Genomic DNA, 21,910 nt, shown 5'->3' on the forward strand with positions numbered 1-21,910 from the left:
TTAAAGCAGGGAGTTTGTTAGCATTTCAGACTAAAAAGCTGAATTAATAATCATTATAAAACCATGAATTCAGGTATACGGCTGCTCTGTCATTTACTGGTCTACAGCTGGACAAAAAGTAAAAAAAAACAAAAAAAACAAAGCAAAACGGAATAATTGAAAATGAATGAAAATAAATGACTAAATTGAATTAATATATGCAGTTTGATACAGAAAAGAAGCACTACCAAATATCTGATGAGAGTTATTCTACAGCCTGAAGTCTTCTGATGCAAACTGAATAATGGCTGGAGATAAAGGCAGATGCTGTGGGTTGATACTTAAGATACAGAAGTCATTTTAAGACTTAATACTGGTGTTGTATGTAAATCACTGAAGGTACAGCAGGACAGTGGAGGAGCAATTTAAGAGTTTTGGGTGGAATATGTTCAGTATCCCTGTTGGTTTAGAGTTCAAAATCAGCTATTAGCATCCAGTGACCTGGTCAGAGCTGTGGGTTTCAGAAAAATGCTAAGAAAAAATGCTTGATTTTAGGGAACAAAAAAATGTTACTGTGAGTTTATCTATTTAATGTTACTAATGTTGGTCAGACCCTAACATCAGTGCGTTGGTGATCAGTTTGACATGCATTTTAAGTTTCATTGTGGAAGTTAGTGACAGCCAGTAGAGTTTTAGATGGGTGGCTTTGGATGGGAGAAGCATTACGTTGTTAAACCCACCCTGTGCATCTATTCTTAATGGTTTGAAACCATCTCCATCTGCTCCCCATAGAGCTCTGTGTTGGTCTCCACTATCTCCTGGCTATGGTCACCAGCTAATCATTAACTTGCTGTCTGTCCACAGTATGGTGCTAGACCAGTAACTACAATGCAGTTATCAGAGTTTCTTCATTGAAAACAGCAGCTTGCTGCTTCTGCAAACAAGGTTGATGAGAGCAGAGTTGGGGTTTGGAAAACAAAAGGCACCCTAGAGCTCGAGGGAATTGTAGTATTGGGTGAGAATTCTCGGTGGCTTTGTCATAACGTGACCACTTTCACATTGCATGGCCATTTGATCCACTGTTTATTAGTGCAGCTTTAAGGCTTAAGCTAATTTGGACATTTGTGCAACTTTCTATGTTGATTTTATGCTCAAGCTACAACCAGATACAGTATTTTTATAGAGAGTTAAATAGAGTAATAATAATGTTGTGAAGGATGAGAGGAAACTAGAGTGAGAGGAAAAAGGGAAAGAGAAGAGTGTTGTGGGAGTTACCTGCCTGTGCCTGGTTCTGATGGATGGCCTTGCCGGCAGCCCTACCACTTTTAACACTCTGCTTTAAAGAGCTGGTGTCTTGCATGAACACACACATACACACACAATTGTTTGAACTACTTCTTTTGTATCTTCTGATGTGTTTGCGTCCCCTCTGCTCGCAGAAAGCCAACTCAGCTCTTTTCTCATTCTCTACACACACACAGTCAGCTTGTCTTCTATATTGTACCTGCACTCTTCTTTAATATCACGACATTCAGAGGTAATATGACAGCCTCGCTGAAGCAGAGTGCCTGTACCTCAATATTCATCACACCAGGAGATGCACACAAGGCAGCACTGAGCCCTCTCACAGTAAAAGCTGTATTTTTGCATCACTACTAAGCCCAGAATTATTGTCAGCAGTGCTTTTGCGTGACTACATTCCTCTTTTGACAGCACTGTACTGGTAGCTGGTACTAAAGCTGCCACAGAGTCCCAACTCAGTGTTAGAAATGCAGGTGTTTTTAGCACAGGTATTTCTACTGGGAATGTAAACCTTGACCCTGGCACACCACCCACTGGACGAAAAGAAGTTTCTTTCCGTCTCCTCCTCTCCCTCCTGGGAATCTCTGCTGTGCTTCAGTAGGGAAATCCTTAAGTCTACACAACAGATGGGCAGCGACTGCCTTTTTGCAGTTCCCACCCAAACCACGAGCTCAGAGTGTTTGTATGTGTGTCTATTTACATGTGGGTGAAACTGGGGGATGGAGGGCGGGAAAAAGGTGGCACTGCATACCATGAGGGACTGTGACAAGGCATTGTGGGCCACAGCGCGGGGCCTCCCTCCAGTCTGTCTGTCTAGCGCCCCACCTGCCTTGTCCGAGCATCCATCTGCCCATCACACATAAGCCCACTCCATCCCGCACCACGGCTTTAACAATGGATTACACTGTTTTAGCTCACTGATTAGCACTTTGGAATCACTATAGTCTGTTTAACACACAAAAATGCTGGTTCTGACACACAACTGAAAATGAAATGCACTGCAAAATGGCTGAGCAGCAGGAGGGCGTGTTATTGTTATTATTATTGGCTCTCACCTGCCATTGTACAGAATCAGTCAACAATCAACAAAATTATGAAGTGATATTTGGTCACCAGATAAAATACTACAACTACAATACACAACATGCACATACTGCATGCTACCATGCTTCACTATAGGTATATGTCGAGCAAAGGTTATAAGAAAGACAAGTTGAAACTGACTGTATAAACCTATTTTAAGATATGATATAAAGGCCTGGAAAACCCTTTTCAGAGTCTTACTGTGAGCAATGTCACACCACATAAACAAACAACTTTCTGCCAAAGTTAGAGAAGTTTCAGTTATTTTACTTGAGAGAGCAGTCGGTTCTCCTTCATTCAAAGGTGACAGCGGATTACCAGTGAATTCCCGTTGTCTCCGATAAAAGTTTGTAAAACTAACCGGCGTGAAACGGTCACTTAATCCACCTCATCTTGATTACTTTGAACATTTAAATAACAACCGAGCTGCTCTGCAAACTCTGTCATCCAGGGAAGGCGATGGCATAGCCAGCTAGCAATACCTACAATGGCTTGCAGGCGAGCAGGAGAAGCGCTGCGTTAACATCAGCGGTTACAGTGTTGGGGGCAGGGTTATGCTCAGTGCTGGCTTCAGCTTCAACAAGACACCGTTTCAGACCCACCCATAAAAACCTGAGAATGATACTGATGGAAAACTCTGAAACAGTCTAACTCCACGATGCAGTAACACATAGTTTCCAGACTTAAATATTATATACTGCTCAGTGAAGTTACACTGTGTTACTTTACACCAATAACTGCTTTTTTAATGGGCACTTGGAGGCAGCACAACAAGCTGTAAACACTTACATTTAATCTCACTTTATAAAACTGATATTGTAAAACACATTGTTATTTATAAATCCAACAGATACAGAGCTACAATAACATTAATTTAGCGCTGTGTTTCTGTCCACCTGTCCACTTTAAGTTCAACATTCAACAACAAGGTCTAGGCTACCTCCTCAGGGAAATATCTGGCTCTTTAGCTGCTAAATATTCCACTTCATTTATCAGCTGCTTGCTAATTTTGCCTGTCTGCCATTTGGTGGTACATTTAGTGTAGTGTGGGTTTTTGAGCTCTGCTGACTGAGTATGGAAACATGACTCATCTCACATTACACACAGTCATTTCAGACATTGTTCATATCAAAAATATTGATCAGAGTATCTTTAACTTTATCATGAATATTTAACACATGAGAAAATTGTAAGACCTGACACCAGGTTTTCAGCCTCTTTATATGGTGAAGTCGTGATTTCTTTTAGAAAATAAACTCTGATCTAATTTTCCAGAGCAGATGGAAAGGTCTGGCACAGGGTTTTGATAAAGAAAAGAAGTTCTGTAGTGAACAAAGTCTCATTATATGAATAATTTTGTTCAACAAGATAATCGCACACACTTCACACATCAACACACTTACTCTATTAAACCAGACAGAAATGTTATTTTTTTATGAAAAAAAGTACTGTTTTAAAATTCATGGTTGAAAATTAAGGGATATAACTTATATTGCACAACTAAACAGAACTCCAGCTATATATTTTCTCATTACAAACTGTTATTCTCTGTATTGCTGTTAGGCAGTTTAATTCAAATGTATTCAGCGTGATGTATTTCCTTTACACACTTTGAACTTTATGTAATAATAATGTGAAGTACCAATCCTGATTAGGTTGTGAAGGCTCTGGGGTCTGAGAGGTTAGACAGACACAACTTTTCTGTGTAATCTATGCATACTCTACATCAGCCTGAATGCATTAACCTTGTCAGCTGATAATAGTGGTGGGCGGATGCCTCAGGAGTCTTGTTTGCACCAGATAGATGACCTTGTGTTGTCTCCAATCAGATACAGTAAGACCACAGAAAGTCTCCAGGCGATCGAAGCTGTCACACTCCATAAAGGAGACGTTAAATAAGAACACAAAGACAGAGAAAAAACAAAAAAAAAGTTTGTGTTGAGTGGAAGAGTAGCCTCTACATTGACTTCTTCTGCTGGAATATCGAACAGAGTATATAAATATCCTCTAAACTTTCTTCACCAACTAAACTCATACATACAATAAACAGCTGTTTGTGTCGCTAAGGTTCAAATTCTCACTGTGGCCAAAAACAACATTTATAAAGTGTTAAAATATGTGGGAGGAACAGCAATTTGTGTTTTTGACCTGCTTTAACATTTCAACAGAAACTTTGTTAGACTTTATGTTTATCAGGAAAATCACATTAATAACTTGTGTACTGCAAAAACAATATAATAATTACTTTTAGTCAGTTACATTACATTAACATGCTGTTCACTATGCAAATAATACACAGGTGTTCCTTTAGCACAGTATCTGTTAATAGCTTTCATATTGTAACAGAGAGCTCTGGGATTTTCAATGTACTGAACTTTTTTCCCCTCTATTAACCTGGTATGAAATATGACTTTTGTGTGAAAAAGGAGTAAGTCCAAAATGGTTTTTCTAATCTGACGGAACGGAAACATACTAACATCACCACAAAGGAACCAATATAACAAAACCCATCCAGAGAGCAAGACCCTGTAAAAGCTCGCCAAATGTGCAATTGTGTTGGCAGCTACAGGTGGATATTGGTAGTCTCTGTCAAACTCAGTTTCTTTAGCCTGTATTTATTTACATTTTGGTAAACTGGCACCAATAAAAGTACTCTTAATTTGCTATTAGCAGTTCTTGATTGCAATGTATCCATAGATACAGACAACTATCACTGGTCTACTTTGTATGAAGAAAATGTAAAGACTTGATGATTCTCAGGTAAGTTCTGGGGCCTCTTTGTATTTGTGGACATTTATGAGCAGTGAACCACAGAAATAACATGCTCAGAAGTATAAGTCACACTGAATTACATCAATATGTGTCTCATGCCTGTTTGTTGAAATGTGACTAAGTTTTGACTCCAAGAAGGAGTGTCGCAAATTTGCCTTTCTCTGTGTCTTTGTCTCTACCCAAGTGTCCCATGTTCCCCTGGGGACACTTTTGACTATCTCTTTTGGCTTAGTCCTACAGAATGTCTATGTCTACAGGCCTGTAATTTCCTGATGGTTAAAATTTAGTCAGGACTAGGGTTGCAAAGGGGTGGAAAATTTCTGGAAACTTTCCATGGGAAGTTAAGCTGGGGAATTCTGGAAATATTACAAGTTGGAAACTTGTAAATAATTTTACGATTGATGCTAGAATGATGAAAGATACTCTTTTCAATCAGCTGTGAATTCAAACTATAACCTACAGTCTTGAATGAACAGAAAACTGACAGAAGAAACAGCCGAGCTAGCACCATGATAGCTGGCTACTTAAATTCAAGTCAAGTTGATTTTATCTATATTGCACCAAGTCACAACAGAAGCTATCTGTACAAAGAGAGACCCAACAGTTCCCACCATGAGCAGCACTAGACAACAGTGGCAAGGAAGAACTTCCTGTCAAGAGTCAGAAACCTCGGGGAGAACCAGACTCAAACTGTCAATGAAATGGTGTTAGCTAGCTCACATTTAGCATATCTGATTGAGTGACTAGCTAACTACTGTATAAATACATTTTGATTTATTTTTTGCTTGTTAAGCTTTAATACCACCTAACATATACATTTACCTCAGTAATATCATCAAACCTTACTTGACTGGATGTAGTCTGTGGGCTCAGATGCAGTAGTGCAGCTGTAGTGAGCAGGATTCTAGAAATGATCTGTGCATGTGATGGAGGAATGACCAGAGCAGGGGAGAAATTCAACTGAGTTTACATTAAAATATGGTTGTTTTAACCAGTATTATTCTGCAACAGGTGTTTCAACTACATTTAAGTTCCCTGGTATAGACTAACCTGTGATTTAGTTAAATTCCAGTTTATTCACATTAGCTCCTGTTAACTCCCATATATTCCTGTTAACACCTATGTAAAGTTTCCAACTTTGAAAATTCCTTGAATTTTGCAACCCTAATCAGGACTAATGAGATCATTTACAGAGGAGCACAGTGAATATTTCATTCCCCACCTCCCCTGTAATGTAAAGCCCATCCGAACAGGGCTATAGCCAGTATTTGGTAAGGAGTATAGCATATTCCAAGGTCTGTGTATTTTTGTACCAGAAAATGATTTATGCTGCATTTTTCAATTCTCAAACTTGACTTCCAAGTTCACTTAGTCACTCTTTTTTTTTACTTTCTTTCATAATCCTTTCAGAAGTTTCAGAAATAAATGAACGTTACCTCCCAAATCCTTCAAAAACTTATTTTCAGTGATTTATTTCTTTCAGGCAGTGATGCTCTCCTCAGAGCATATCAGGATAGCTAATGCTCCAGGATGTGAATCAGATGGAGTGGGATACATGTCAAAGCAACGTAATCTTTCTATATTTACATCCACAGCTCCCAAGTCTTTCACTGTGTGTTTACCTTGGCAGCTGCTGTTCTCGGATCAGCTCAGTGTTGCCTTGGCCTCTGCCCCTTCCTTCTTCTCTGCCCACTCAGGTTGCATTCCTGCCTGTTGCCAGCCAAACAGGCCTGTACCAGTGGCAGAGACAAAGAGAGAGAGAGAAAGAGAAAGAAAGAGAGGAGGGGATGGAGAGGGAGGGCAAAGATAGCAGAAGACAAGACGGGTTAGAAAAAGTTTTCTATTCAGTGTGAATAGAACTTTTACAAGACTTGAATTTACTTGCCACACTGGAAGCATACAGTTTTTTTAAGGAACAAACTTTTAGAAACTCACAAAAAGTGTTCACAACAAATCCAATAATCAGACTGTCTGAATAAAGCTCAGTGTAACAAAAACATCTACAAGAGAAATTAAAAGTCTTTTGTAGGAGATGTTATTTTTCTTTGTGGGCAGCTGCTGTTGGTTTTCATTTCATTTTGCCTGAACAGAAAAACAAAGAAACCCAAGGGGTGACATTCTACTGTACTAAATAATGACCTTACAACAACAAAAGAGATGCAACAACAAAGGAGCAGGAACAATGCAGTGAGGTAGAGAGAGAGTCTTACACCTGCTAGGAAATCATACAGCACACCTACAGGAGGACACTAGTACTGCTCATCTAATCTGACTGTAATCTATACTGCACTACATACAAGCAAACAATAAAATCTGACATTTTACAGTGTATGTTATTGATTTTTTTTATACACATGATCAGATTTATTGATCCTGTATTGTGGAAAGTTACATATTTGTAAATTTGTATGTCTATGTAGGACTTACTGATATCTATTTCTATTATCTATTATAAAAGGGCAATAGTTTGAGTTACCTGCTCAATTCAGTCTGTGACTTCTGCTGACAGTCAGTGTCACCATGGGTCTGTTTAACTGATGCCCTGAAGGTATTAAAGGAAAAAAAAAAGATTTGTGGGACTGGTGGATACAGCTGCATTTAGTAGCACTAAGTTCTTTGACACTGAAAACTGAGGTTCACATCCTGTCAAATATTTAGAGCCAGTGTTGATATTTTCTGTATTTAAAACTACTATGTGCAGGACGTGGACATTTCCCATTTCTTGCGTCCCTGTCGTATCATCAAAAAAGACACTTAACTGGGATCATGCACAGACAGAAAAGATGCTAGCACCTCTGCTAACACACAGGGATCACCTTAAAATGTGTGATCACACCTAACTGGATGGAATTTTTATGGAACATTATTTAAATAATTATTTCACTGTTTCATCAAGGACAGAAATGTTACAACAAGACCAATTGTACAAACCATCTTTGTGTGATTCTTTTTTTATACATATCTTTGTTATTCTCTGTATCTTTGTCTGTGAAGACCAAAGCACTGGAACACTTCTACTCTAAATGCACACACACACACTCATGTGCACACGCACACACACACACACACAGTGATGGCACCAAACTTGACATCAGAGACTACAGAGCATTCTCATATTCATAAGAATGAAATATGAATGAGTGTTGCATGCATGAATACTATGGCACAGTTACACATTCAAATGAATTAAACATTCATATTTACATTTGCAACAAAGTGGATATTGCAGTTCTGCTAACGTTGAATATTGTATAAAGGGCGTTTTAGTTCAGGCACACATTGATTCTTTGTGAATATGATTGAGGCTGCAGTGATGCTTACAAAGACCTTGAAATATCATAGACATAGACATTTCAAAATCCATCTAATATGAGAATCGACAGGAAGAAGGAAGCCTGCACCAATACATTCTAACCCTGTATGTCCTGTGTCTCCAACCATATCATACACATCATCTTTCACTGCTGCAATCTGCCTAGGTTAAACTTCCATTCTTCTTGTATCTGTATGTAAGTATTAAGCTAATGCAGGAAGCTAAATTAGCACAAAGATGAAAATGAAAATAAATAGCTAACTTGGCTCTGTTCAAAACCAACAAAGGCTCACTAATTAACATGTTATATATTATAATCATCAGTGAAAAAACGTTAGTGTTACTATGCCCTGAAAAGTAAACTAGAATTTTTTTAAAAATGTAACCTTCTTTAATATATTGATGAACAATAATTTAGTACTGAAAGTCTTCAAAGTTATTCAGTTTTCACAGAAACTGAAGGTCAAGCTGAAACACCAATTTCCTGTATCCTTGGCTGATATTATTGGTCCTATCTCCACTGAACCAGCAGTACCAAATCATGTACCTATCTCTGTATCTACTAATGAATTTGTTCAAAAGCACTAACAACTTTGATTTATTACCTCTTCCCCAACATCTTTGGCTAACTTTTTTGGATATTGCTTGGCACCTTTGGGAGGGTCAGACCTGTACAAGATCTGATTATTATGCCCTCTTGTTGGAAAATCTTTTTCTCACTTGATTTTTAGTCGTCTTTGTACATTTAGCTCATATTATTTGGCAATTCTCCTCTTTTCTTTTTTGTGGCAAAACGTTTGTGCTTTCTTCCCAGACATGTGACATAGAGTGTTTGTTGGTGCGAGGAGCTTCTTTGATCAGGATTTTGAACGCTGTGAGTAACAGCCCCAGAGTGTAGACGCTGAGCGCTCACAGGCAGCTTTCCAAAGGAATTTAAACTGAACTGTTTTTCTACTGAAGATTAAGAGAGAATGAATCTTCCATAAGTAGATGTTAGGTGGTAGAAAGAAGTCCTTTAAAGGCATAACCCCATGAATTATATGGGGTCCTTGCCAAAATGTATTTTTGTGTATAGTTGAAATCTATACACTAATGGTTTTGCAGAAAACTAAACATTAAGTTCCCTGTAGGTAAACTTATTGACAAGATCTGGTTGAGCTCTGGCTCAAAGCAACACGATAAGGCATGGGCAATGTAAATTAGCTGCAAAAAGAAAAATGGGTCACTTATAATTCTGTTTTATTACAACTTTTAGTCTGATTTTTGTGGCTGTGAGCTTCATTTTTAACATTAAAGAAAACACTATATTCACCAAACTAGTTGCTGAGATATGGGAATCTGGCAGCATCACTACAGCAAAGTCTAATGGGCAGTCAGACAGTCGAGTTGTACACAAGCTAACAGTTTAGTCTGATTAATCAAACCATATTTGAAGGTACAACTGAAACTAAGGTAATCGTCCTGTGAGTAATATTTACAATGGACAGTTGGGTAACTATTTTACTATTTCCCTGAAGTTTGATTATCTGGACAGACAAATGGAGCAGACAGAGAGAGAAAGGTCCCTGTCAAATAATGAAAATAAATGAGAGGTCTTGTTATTAATTTCAAGAAGGATTCTATCACTTACTCAGTCTCAATCTGTGAAGATATGTACTGTGAATTTGTTCTCTTGAGAAGGTCACTGTCTTTGTGATGACTTGGGAAAACTGCAAGGACACTGTGTAACAGCTAAAACAGTGTATGATTTTATCTGTCAGCTTCTGTAAAAAAAGGCATTCACATTTATTCACCATCTTTCTGTATGAAAATAGCGTCTGTATGCTTCCTCTGGCTTCCAACATCATGGTCTGAAGATAAAGTCTGGCTTCAGTAATTACACTGATATTTCACTTTGGTTCAACTTCTTCATTTTCAGTGCACTTATCTAGCATAACTTCATTTTCTATGAAACTACAGCATCGCCTTAATTTTGTATTCACCAGCAGCACACAGGCTTTTCCTCTCCATGGCTGTCTTTATCAATAATTGAACAAGCAAACATGCTTTATGAAAACTGATCCAAGAAGAGAGACCAGTCAACGTGCTTCAGCATATAAACAAGGGACAGATTTTTAAGCCTGTAGTACATTTCACAGGTGACACTGTCTGATTTAAGTGTTGACAATCAGAGGTTCAGAATCAAATAAAAATCCAAAGCACGTTTAATTACATGCTTTAACCCTGTCACTTCACTATCATCTAGCAATGTAGTCTACTTTTACACAGTCTCAAATACATGAGTGTGTAACAGTGTTTACAGGTCACAGTGAAAAGTTATGAAATAATAATCTAACTGCCAGGGTCACTGGGCGAGAGGCAGGGTACACCCTGTACAGATCGCCAGTCCATCACAGGGTCATCATATATAGACAAAGCATTCACACTCACATTCAAACCTACCAATTTATAGTCACCAATTAACCTAACCTAGACTGTGGGAGGAAGCCAGAGTACCTGAAGAGAACCCACACAGGCACAGGGAGAACATGCAAACTTCACACAAAAAAAGACCCGGAACCTTCTTTATGTGAGGCGAGGATACTTAACCACTGAATGATCGTGCTGCACCCATCTTTACATATAAACAGAAATGACTCAGAGATAGTTATAAGCAACCAAAACAACATATTTAGAGTTTACAAGAGGTCCTGATATATTTTGTCACTGTAGTGCTGACCTTGCAGTCACTAAAGATAAACAGCCTGAATTAGCTTCTTTCATTGTTTTTTTACGCTTTTGTTGGTCTTGGCAATTTGTTTAATAAACTGATGCTAACAGTTTACAGCTCCTATAAAATAAGCTGGATGATGGATTTTGATGTAACTGTCAGCCATTCTGCCAGTGGTTTGTTGACTGGTCTGTAGTTCTTTTCACCAAGTAGGTGATATTTCCAAGTTGCAATTACAAGTTAGAGGCAGACATGGATGGCTTTCCCTGCGCTGGTCATAATTACAGTTTTAAAATGACATGAATGCAGCAATATCAACATTTGGTGTCAATTCTATCACTCAATAATGCAAAGAACACAGTGACTGAAATAGGAAAAAACAGAACTCCATACACCGAACAGTCTCTGGTGCCAACACTGGCATAAAGAATAAAGTAAACCTACAAAATGTTCAACCCATTTTGAAATAAAATTCATTCAGTGTTTCATAAACCAGTCTCCTCAGCACATATGCACTGCAAGGCCATGCTTCCTTCAGAATTTTTGATGGGGAAAAAGTACAGAAAGATTTAAGTGTAAGTAATTTTTGCACATGTGGAAATGTCCTGTACATACTCTCCTGGTCACCAACTCAACATTTTTTAGTCTGAAGACATGAACAGGAGCTGTGAGACTTTAACAGTGAGTCCTAAGATTAACACCTGTCTTTGAGACTGAGGAAGTTAATATCAGCTGGGGCCACAGACTGACAATGATTGAATCAAAATTACACATCCATTATAGATTGGCAGTGCATTAGCTTGCAAATGAGGCTTTCAAAATTTCTTTTTCGACACGGAAATGTTGCTGTGAGTGGCAGCAATTTTGCCTTGACATCGTCTCAATATTTTTCCTCCTCCAGTGGTTTTCTAATGGTCCTACTTAAATAAGACCTCGTGCTGCTTTATCATACTGAGTGTTGCGGCAGTGTCTGACAAGACAGGACATTTTGTATTGAAGTTACTGGAGTCAGCCATCACTGCTGATAGAATTCATTCATGTGGAGAAGTACAGTATATGTGCACAAAGAATGCAAACCAGCCTTCACTTTCCCCAACTGTATTTTTTGACTTTGTGGCTAAGAATTATCAAAATTCTTATTCCTGAGCCCATATGAGTGCTCCATTGCAATTACAGGGCCAGAGCTGTCCACTCTATCTGGTGTGAATCTATGCGGGCGGTCTGAATCACAGACAGGATGTCATCACTTTGTTTGGAGGAAACGACATTCTGACACCTTGGTGAAGAGTGTCTCTGGAGAGACATTTCCCTGGCAAACAAGGATACTGTCAAAATGCATGCACGCGCACATGCCGTTAAACAAGATGGCAGATGACTTGAGTAAGCAGACAGGCTCTGAGACAAAACACATCCATAACACACACACACACACACACGCACGGACACAACAGATTTAACAGTGGACAAGATTGCAGAGTCCAGGCAGCACTTTCACACCTCTCTGTCTTCCTCATCTCTCTTTCGTCCCTCTTTCACAATGACAGGACCCAATGGGAGAGTTGTGTGAAGGACAGGAGAAAAGGATTCTGTTAATGTGTGTGTCCACAAGTCTGTGAAGTGCATGTGTGTAAACTTGCACATAAACGTAGAAAGGGCAATTCAAGACATTTTGTGTTAGGGTTATTAAATCTTATTCGTTATTATCCAAAATCAATAATCTTGTAAACCACTTAGATCTGACTATTAAATTTGACTCTTCTAAGATATTCAATCTAAAGTTTCAGCTACAGCCACAAAACAAGACTGAGAGGTGGACTGAGTCGTCATCACATTCACATCTCCAGTATTTATTACAAGAAAATTAAATGGCTCAGCTTATTTCAAGAATGAGACTAATCTCCTCAATATTTGGCGTGGCAAACCTTTCATTAAAAAAACACCAGTTCTCCAAGGAACACTTGGTACTTGGCAGGTAGGTTGTTCCAAGCATCTTGGAGAATTTTATTATGATGTCTCAGTATCATCTGTCTCTTCATGTAATCCCTGACTGACTCCATAATGTTGAGATCAGGGTTCTGTTGGGGCTGGACCATCTATACCTCCCTGTTCTTCTTGTCGCTGAAGTTCTTTATGATGCTATAAAAGTTAATGGTGTAACACAGCTAATAAGGTACGGTAGCTTCCACTGCTTTGGACAATGGCTCTTTGTTTCCTTGAAGGTCAGCACTGTCAGGATGGTTTTGCTGTGCGTATATGGGGCAAATTCAAATGTTGAAGTTCACAAAAGTTGAAATAAATATGAAAGGTTCACAGATTTATTTTGCCCATCCACTGAAATGAATTAACTGTGCGCAGTTTAGGACGCACTCTTGCTGTTATCAGGTCCCAGTTTCCTTGTACTGTCCCCACTCCCCTTGCGGACTTACACTCACATTGACTTGGGTGTCCAGGCACAGTACAGAGCGATCACAGCATTCAAATGTACTGGAATTTGGGGGACAAACATGCTCGGGCATGGTACAGATCATCTAGAGTGAGTGCACCATAAATGATGTGTAACCAGGCCATTAGACTAATCTGGCACAGTATTTGATCATTGTCAGTGCAACTCAAGTCTTAGCTCATTCATCTTAGATGGACTGCTGTGGAAATTAATTGGAGGAATGAACAGCATTCTCTTTAGGTTATATTATTTGAGAAGTCAGTGCTCAGAGAAGGAGATAAAATGATAAACCATTCATCTCACAGTCGTTACTCCGAATATGAGCATTTTCCTTCAGGTTGATGGTTTGGAGTTTAAAACTACAGACTGAGCAGTTGTAGCAACTCTTTTGTCCAATCATCCATCATCATTTTAAAGAGCAGAATGGGGGAAAATTATGATGTCACAGAGCACCTTATAGGAGGTCTACATCAGCACATGCAATAATTTAACCGTTTACTTTATGATGAACTTCAAATTGTGTCACACTGTGCTGTGCAAATGCAATATCATTTTATTGTTTTAAGTAGTATTGGTTTTATCGATTTCAGTAGTCTTATTGTATGTGTTATTAAATTATGAACTATTGTAAGGATGGGTTTAAATGTGTTTGAAAATATATGTGATGCAGCAACTCTGAGCCCAGGACACATTTCCTAAAGGGGGCAGAAATGTTGTTATAATTGTACGTGGATTTTAAAAATCCAACAACAGCTGCCCTTTGGCGCTACTTCTTCATCCTCTCATGTTGGATTGAGAGCAGATTGGACACTACAGTGACTCACTATCGCCAAGTGGTATTATGAGACTGGATAGGGCTAGCTGGTTAGCATGCTAACTTGAGTAGCAGAAAATATGTGATAGAAATAGACAAGAGTTAACATTGGCGTTGCTTTCAAAGCTGAGTAACAGCTCCTGGAAAGTAAAGGAATGAAGTTTCATGTTGAAGTCGCAATGTTCAGTTTTGCAAAGTAAGTAAAGTAAGTAAACAGCACAGCTTAAATAGAAGTAATTTTTATTTCAAGGTATTAACTTGGGGAGGCAATCTAGTTTCAAGCACCTTTAAGTTATTTTTGTCCACACCACTGGGAGATTGTGTGTGTGTAGCTTGTGAGTGTGTACATAAATTCAAGTGCACTTACACATTTGCACTGTGCGTTTGCATCTGTGCGCATGTTTGGTGGGTATCAGCAGTTTAGCATTTAACACCTGTGTACTGGCGCCACCTCAGAGCCTCTCAGCTCCTCTCTACCTCCACAAGACGCCACTTTCTTCAACAGGCTGAAAATGGAGTTGACTCCAGCTGAGTCCCCACGAGAGTACACACCACAGGTGTACATTTCAACACTCCACATGAATAATAGCAGCACTTTGTATTGAGGGAAATGTTTTTCTTACCCTCCTCCCCTCTTTCTCTCACTCCTCTGTGGCTCTCTGGAGACCTTGGCAGCTCACCGTAGGGGGGGACATTTCTTTAAAGTAAAGACGTTGACCTTTACAAATAGAGGTGGACCACTGCCAAGACTGCTGCTCACTATCTGTGTATCACCATATGGGAAAGATGCATTTATGCCACAAATAGCTCGGGAGGCAGACTAAATGGGTTCATATGCTTTTTTTGTTTTGTTTTGTTTTTCATCATCCTGTATTTTCCAACAGTTTTCTAGAGAGTGGTGGAAATGGGTGAAGAAAGTTTGATGACAGGCTCAAACTTTTCACAACATAAACACCCAATGATGGAAAACACTTGAGCAGTGCTTGAAATTTATAAAAGACCTTCTACAGAGTGTGAAACTGAATAGCTTTGGTAAATATCTGCCTAATACCAAAGCTGCTGCTGAATGGGAAAGCAACACTGCCAAGGTTTCCAAAGCATGTAATTACATAAACATTTGCAACCCTAACCTTCTCTTCCACATATCAAAACTCGATGTGCATTCCCCAACAAGACAGCATGCAAATAAGAAAAAAGAAGTCTGATCTGAAACCTGACCCTACAAATAAAGGAGACAAAACCTAACTTCTAAAAGCACTGAAGAATCTAATGTTAAGGCTTCACACCTACTATGGATGAGAATAATATTACCAGGAGAGCTGGGGAACTATCGACACTACTCACTTGCACCTCTGTAACTCACTGTTCTGGATGGCATTTTAAACATGAAATAGCAGTATGTGGTCTGGAATGCACATGCACAGTCAGCAGGACAAAGCCAAAAGCCTCCACGTGGTGCATGGGAGAGTTGTAGTCAAGACACACATATTGATATCATTCCATCTGACTCATACTTCCCAAGGGTACCATTATCTCTGTTATCCCTTGTGAATAAATCCACTGAGAAATATATACACTTCAGAACTTGCCTGAGAATCATCATGTTGTTAGGTTTTCTTCAATATCAAAGTAATCTAGTGATAATTATCTAAGCATCCATGGGTACTTTGAAAAAAGGAACTGTTATCTGATTTGGCATACTTTTATTGGTACTGATGTGGCAAAATATAATAAAACAGGGCCAAAGAAAATACTAGTGCCTCAATCTGTAAGTGACAGTACATTAAATTAGCTTTGACAAGGTCTTGCACCCCTGAATTTTTCCTATCATCTCAGTTCCCATGTAGATGTTGATGTTAGCATGTTTTCATTTATAATATTAACAAAATATTTTTGGCGTACTCCATTTTCACACAAAATTTCACATTTCACACAGAGCTGATAAAAAGAAGTAGAAGGACGCGCAGCTCTTCACACAGAAGAAGTTCAGAAGTCCACAATGCTTTGGCCAAGATTTACATCTCAGAGGACCAGCCAGTATCTAAAAAAACAATTTGAGGCTATAATTATAATTAGGCTGGCTGTAAAATACTACCCACATACATGCTCCAGATGTGATTAAAATCACTGAAAAGTGCAGGTAATGTTAAAATCACCCCTATTGCCCCTAAAGCAACAAATCTGGTCTGAGTGGGGCTTTAGTAGAGCTAAAAGTTGGCCTCTCTCAATATAGAGTATACAAATTTGAACTTGACAAGCTGAATTCGGGAGTCCAACTCCTACAGACAGGACGACACATTATACTCAATTTGTCATTGGGACCAACAAGCAGATGAAAACCAAGTCAACCAGGCACTAGTGATTACACATAACTGCCGACACCGTTTGTATGACTAACAGGCTTTTTCAGAAAAAACCCACCTTTTTCAGAGCTTTCAACTGTGCTGATACATGCAGTCAACAGACACATCTATTATCTTCACTGTAATGCATATTGCCCCTGTTCTTTTTAATTTATATATTACATAAATAGTTATTGAAAGATGTTGAGATCCGTTCAGAGCCAAAAACCCACAGAGGCAGCACTATTGCACAATGGTAAAATGTTCAATAAAACTATGAATGTTAACCTTATCTACAGACAAATTTATTTGGCAGCAACAAACACTAGATTTTAACTCTGAAAAAAAGATATACATCTTACAAGAGATGTTATATCTTATGTTCAAAAAGTTACAGACAAATCAGAGGAATGGGCAAATTACTGAAGTGCTTGTCAATACAAGATGTTCTCCCAGAGATAACACATTGTTCCTCATATCTCCAAAAACAGAAAAAAAGAAACCATTATTTTGTTAAATCAAATCGACTACATACTCCAAGTAAACAGAAAATTACCCCCTTAGAGATAGCATCATGAATGCACTCAGTAAGAGTCATAGAATTGCTCATCATTGTATTTCAGTATTTCTAGTGTGTCCATGGAAATTTTGGCCTGATATTGCTGTTATGATAAAGGTCGGCTGGTAACCTACGACATTAGGATTTATCCTCCATGGACAATAAATGGCCATAATAGCTTTAATGGAAATCCAGTCATTTGTTTTTTGTTTTGTTTTGGATTTTTTTATAGCTTTTCATGAAGCAAATGGTTGGTCATGGGGAAACTGTAAGCTGACAGTGGTGCGAGACTAAAGGTCAGTGGGCCACCAAAAACATTAGGACTCATTCTCCAGGGACCATAAATATACAGAGTGCTTAGGTGTCATGTAGTTGTCAAAAGTCATTGCTCTGAACCAGTCATGTGGAAATGGTTAATGGACAGAGTGACTGACCAATCAGGTGACAGACACTGCCATCTTTTGGCCCTGCCATTGTTGGGGGGAAAGTTACCTACATTTAACTATAGAACTATGCATGTCCACTTTTTTTATACATGCAATATTTGGTTACACTGCAGCCTAGGTGCTCTGAGTGACTATCTCCAGCATTTAAGCTGCTTGGAATCATACTCTGATTAAAACATCAGTAATTGCTCTGCTAGCAAAGGTGTTTCACAGGCAATGTTACACATGTACTTGAAAATGAAAATTTCAGTTTTCTATGTTGTAAATTACATTATATTAATAGAATGAAAAAGGTGGAAGCAATCGTGACAGCACAGCACCCAGGTGGTGTACAGCAAGCACATACTGGACATATTTAGTAGTTTATCTTCAAAAACAGCAGGAGTTTGTGTGGACTGTGTGGATTTATTAAGTAAATAATTAGTTTTGTGAGTTTAAAGTGGAGCATTTTGTTAAAACTGCATGCCCCATCACCCAGAGACCCAGAATTTTACTGAAACAACAAACTCCAGCATTCTCACATAAGCTGGCCACCCAACACACTGCAATACTTGATAAAACTTTCTGCTTTCTCTTGGTGAAAAAGATCAGAGAAAAAAATAATCATAACTCTACAGTAACTTACAATGTCATTTAGTTGAGGACTGTAACATGCTTCCAAATTAAAATAAAACGGGACAGAGAGGCTGAGAGGTAAGAAAACATAAAGAACTATGTGAAAGAAAGAACAAATAAAAGATTAAAGATTACAGAAATTTGGTGACATTTTAAAAGCCATATACAACATATATATTAAAATACTTTACACAACAAAATTTAACTCTGCAAAGCAAGCCCAGCAGTGTGTCTCAGGCAGCCATGAAGTGTGAGGTACATATAGTATGGGTGTAACAATTCTCCAAATCCACAGTTAGAATAATACTTTGGTGGTTGTTTTCTTGTGTTATAGTTGTTAATAGTTGTGTGATAAATTGTGAAACAAACAAAAAAAAAAAATCATTAATAACTTAATGAGAACTCAGCAGGCTCCACCTGCAGTGATGGCAGTGGATTGGAGTTGGAGCATATGGGAATACATATTGCCATACATCATCCTGTATTGCAATATAATATTGTGAATGTTTGTACCATAGTTTTGGTCTCGGTTTCAGAATCATTACACGCCTAATATATAGTATTGTAAGTATACAGGCACATGCCTCTAAATGAAACAGTTTTTTAAAATAAAAAAAGCTGTGTAGCTTTTTCTGGTCAGTCAGACAGTGAGCTTAATCAAAACCAGTTAGTTTAATGGCCACTGTTGTCATCAAAAATCCAGTACTGGTCAGACTGTGCCAATAAAATTGTGGGTTTCTTCTATAGCTCTATATACATGCACATTACACTCTATTCCTAGTTACTTCTTCAATCAACTTGTGCTTGGTGGGGTTCCATATCAACCAAAGATGACGACTTGTTGCCAGAGCCCCCAGCCAGCCTGCAGTCTGTGCCTTTTTTTCTGTATGGTAGTATCCAGACAGGAGGAGGAGGAAGGAGAAAAGCAGTTCATAACAAAGAGAAGACTGCCTCTCTTTATTTGACCCCTGTCTGAGTCAGTCTGAGATTTTTCTCTTTTCAGCCTTTCTCTTCATCGATGACACTTTTCTGCCTGTCTCACATTCACCCACTTTGATTCCTATTTTTAATTATTACACTTTTAAAAAACTGAATTCTTATATAAAATCTCTGTCTACTTTCTATCCTTGTGAGGACATTTAGATGTCACAAATGAAAGAATCCATGCACACACTCAGTGATCATGAAGGAGGGATGGAAGATGGTGGGCACCTCTCCAGGGTGTCCTTTGGATTTGGTTGAACCACCTGGGCTCACACAGCACCCCACAGGAGACAGACAGACAAACACTCACAGACATACAAAAAGTGGGAGGAACAGGCCAGCTGGTGTGTGTGTGTGTGTTTATGTGTGTGAGTTATGAGATATGCAGAGCTTCTCATGCCATTCCCAGTGGGTTTCCTATCACAACACATTACACACTTTCTACCTCTCACCTCCTCCTATATCCATCTCTCTTAGACTCTCTCACACAGGTACACACACACACACACACACACACATAATGTTGAATGCACATACACTTCACTGCAGTGTGCAGCACTGAACCAGTGCTGTGCTGGATAGCTAAGTAACAGTCAGAGACAGAGTGTGGTGGGAGCTTTGGATGCTGTCCCAGTGTTTATTGGGGAGAAGGCCAGTGGTGGAGTGATGCAGAGAGCCTTAGTGGACCCACTCTACCTCCCACATGACATCCTCTTAATGTTGTACACACAGAATGGGAGCACTATGTGGTTATACCTTAATGCAGTGAAGAATAAATTTAAAACTGACTAAAAAAACTACTGAAGAGCCTTCTGAGTGCGTATTAATTTCAGAAAACCAAAGCTTTGACCTGAAGTTCATCACTAGACCATAGGGCAATAACTCAAAATTACTTTCTATCGATTTTGAGTAGAATCGTAATGAATTGATCATTTAGTTTCAGTTTGGCAAATAAAGAAATAAAAATGTGATGATGTAATTCATAACAGCAGAATACAGTTTATTGAACTGAACTAGAATCTAACCAATACAGTGGCTGGGTTGATATATTGGCTCATATTAGCTTCAATTATATTAAAGATAGATTGTATTATTTTATAGGAAAGGTGATAAGCAAAAATAGGTGTCATTACATTACATCATTATTTGAAACAGGGTCTCCAAAGCACCAAAAAATGTATTACAGCACAATGCGACCTAGAGCCCAACTGATGCAGTGCAAGATCTTTTTTTCTTTTCTTTTTCTTTTTTTTTTAATTGACCTCCCTCACCTCACCTTAAAAGTGCTACATGTACATTTTTCTACTGCTACATAGGCAGCATTAGCATTAACAGCTGTTTGCTTACAAAGAGCCAAAAATGTTAGAATTCGCCTTCTGTGCAGTGCTACTTCTTCACCTCTCACGCTGGACTGAGGGCAGACTGGACGCTACAGTGACCCGCTGTCACAGAGTGGTATCATGGGATGGGGCAGGCCAGGGTTAGCTGGTTAGCATGCTAACTTGAAGTGATAGAAATACATACAAAACAAGAGTCAACACTGGTGTTGTTTTCCACTGCTGGAGACAGCTCTTGGTGAGTAGAGGAATTAAGTTTGATGTTGAACTTGGAACATTTCTTCTAGACTGGTAAAAGTAACCAGCTGTTCATGCTAATGTTGGCTATGTAGCTATAAGCAATCTATCAAGCACTACTGTAGTAAATTCACTTATAGAGCAAGTGAAAGATTGTGATGCTATGAAGCAAGCACAAAGAATAATGCTGGAAGAAAATAAGAAGTCCACTGAATTGCAAGTAACATGAAAATGCAAGACAAGAAAAGCCAAACTGGGTGTGGTAAATTTAGAACAGTGCCACCATTACATATTTTGTCCACCAGAGAGCACTAACAGGACTGTTTTTCAACTGTAAAATGTCCTGTTCACTGTGCATTTTGGTTACACAGCTCACAACATTAAAAAAAATAACATGCAAGGCAAGGAAGGACTTGAGCAAAGAATTCAAGTGTAACAGGTTGGTACAAAACTGCCTACCCCTTTCCAACACAGCCTTCTCGCCTACACTGCATATCTACACATAGAGTCTGGAAATGTAACATTACCTATGACAGCAGACTGGTGCAATTCAATGGATGTTTGAGACCCGTCAAAAATGACATGCAGTTCCAAAACCAACCAGAAACATCCTTCCATCTTCATGTGGGTGGTTCACAATCACATCTATCACACCCTCCGTGGGTTGTGTGAGCCCTGCAAACCACCATGTCATCCGGATTTGATGGATTTTGATGAAATGCCTCCCACAAGATTAGGAGTAGCTGTAATGCGGCTGTCAAGGGTCATACACTGTGGACGTCCATCTGAATTATCTGTCTGGTTTCACTCTGCTTCACTCTAACTGGCAATAAAACGGTTTTAAAAATTCACATTTATGTTGATGAACCTTGCAGGCACTCTCTGAGGTAGCCAGTAGTTAATTCCAGGTGTTCCCTAGGCAGAGAAGGACAGCAAGGGTTCTGGCTGATGTTGGGGAGAGTTGCCTCACCTGA

This window comes from Lates calcarifer, linkage group LG6, assembly GCF_001640805.2.
Source record: "Lates calcarifer isolate ASB-BC8 linkage group LG6, TLL_Latcal_v3, whole genome shotgun sequence".
Taxonomy (NCBI): Eukaryota; Metazoa; Chordata; class Actinopteri; family Centropomidae; genus Lates; species Lates calcarifer.